Consider the following 1,828-nt stretch of genomic DNA (forward strand, 5'->3'; position numbering starts at 1 on the left):
AAGGACCCTTCCAACCCATCCCAACCCATTCAATGACCTTGAAGGACCCTTCCAACCCAACCCAACCCATTCTATGACCTTTAAGGACCCTTCCGACCCATCCCAACCCACTGTATGACCTTCAAGGACCCTTCCGACCCATCCCAACCCACTGTATGACCTTCAAGGACCCTTCCAACCCAACCCAGCCCATTCTCTGACCTTGAAGGACCCTTCCAACCCATCGCAACCCACTCTATGACCTTGAAGGACCCTTCTGACACGGTTCCTCTGCTCTCCCGCAGGCTACAAGCCGTGCGAGCCGGAGGTGGTGCAGGAGCGCGTGGCCACGCTGGAGCAGCGCTACCAGCAGCTGACGGAGCTGGCGGCCCAACGCCGCGCCAAGCTGGAGGAATCGCGGCGCTTCTGGAAGTTCTTCTGGGACACGGGGGAGGAGGAGGCGTGGATGCGGGAGCAGGAGCGGCTCCTCTCCTCCGAGGACGTGGGCCGGGACCTGACGAGCTCGCTGCGCCTGCTGAGCCAGCACGCCGCCTTCCGGCACGAGCTGAGCGGGCGCGCGGGGCCGTTGCAGCAGGCGCTGGCGCGGGGCCGGGCCTTGGTGGGCGAGGGGCACCTGGGGGCCCAGCGGGTGGGCGAGCGCGTGCGGGAGATGGAGGAGCGGTGGCGGGCGCTGGGCGAGCTGGCGGACGAGCGCGAGCGGCGCCTGCGGGACGCGGCCGGGCTCTTCCAGTTCCAAGCGGAGGCGGCCGACGTGGAGGCGTGGTTGGAGGACGCGTTGCGCCTGGCGTCCAGCCCGGAGCTGGGCCACGACGAGTACTCGACGCGCAGCCTGGCGCGGCAGCACCGCGAGGTGCAGGAGGAGGTGCGCGGCCACCGGCCCGCCATCGCCGCGCTGCACGAGCAGGTCGGGGCTCTGCCGGCGGCGTTCGCCGACGCTCCCGGCGTGGCCGGGCGGCTGCCGGCGTTGGAGCGGCGCTACCAGGAGCTGGCGGCGCAGACGGAGCGCCGGCGGCAGGAGCTGCAGGACGCGCTCAGCCTCTACACCATGCGCAGCGAGGCCGACGCCTGCGGGCTGTGGGTGGGAGAGAAGGAGCAGTGGCTGCACGCCCTGCTGGTCCCCGACAAGCTGGAGGACCTGGAGGTGGTGCAGCAGCGGTGAGCAAACATAACCCAACGCAACCCAACTCAAACCAACCCAACCCAACTCAACACAACTCAACCCAACTCAACCCAACCCAACTTAACCCAACCCAACTTAACCCAACCCAACCGGACCCAACTCAACCCAACCCAACCCAACTCAACCGGACCCAACCCAATGCAACTCAACTCAAGCCAACCCAACCCAACTTGACCCAACCCAACCCAACTTGACCCAACCCAACCCAACTCAACACAACCCAACTCAACTCGACCCAATCCAACCTAACTCAACCCAACGCAACTCAACCGGACCCAACCCAACTCAACCCAACTCAACTGGATCCAACCCAACCCAACTCAACCTAACTCAACTCAACCAGACCTGACCCAACTCAACCCAACCCAATCCAACCCAACCCAACCCAGACCAACCCAACCCAACCCCACCAAACCCAACCCAACTCAACTCAACCCAACACAACTCAACCAACACAACACAACACAACACAACCTGACCCAACCCAACTCAACCCAACCCAACTGGACTCAACCAGACCCAACCCAACTCAATCTAACCCAGCCCAACCCAACTGGACCCAACCGGACCCAACCCAACTCAACCCAACCAACCCAACTCAACACAACCCAACTCAACTGGACCCAACCCAACTCAACCCAACCCAAC

The 1,828-nt window shown here is 63.5% G+C and overlaps 1 pseudogene; it reads left to right on the forward strand.

Annotated features, from left to right (window-relative positions):
• Positions 1-283: 283 nt before the first annotated feature.
• Positions 284-1,271, forward strand: LOC110390449 (annotated as a pseudogene).
• The last annotated feature ends 557 nt before the right edge of the window (positions 1,272-1,828 follow it).

Source organism: Numida meleagris, unplaced genomic scaffold (genome assembly GCF_002078875.1).
Source record: "Numida meleagris isolate 19003 breed g44 Domestic line unplaced genomic scaffold, NumMel1.0 unplaced_Scaffold1099, whole genome shotgun sequence".
Lineage (NCBI taxonomy): Eukaryota > Metazoa > Chordata > Aves > Galliformes > Numididae > Numida > Numida meleagris.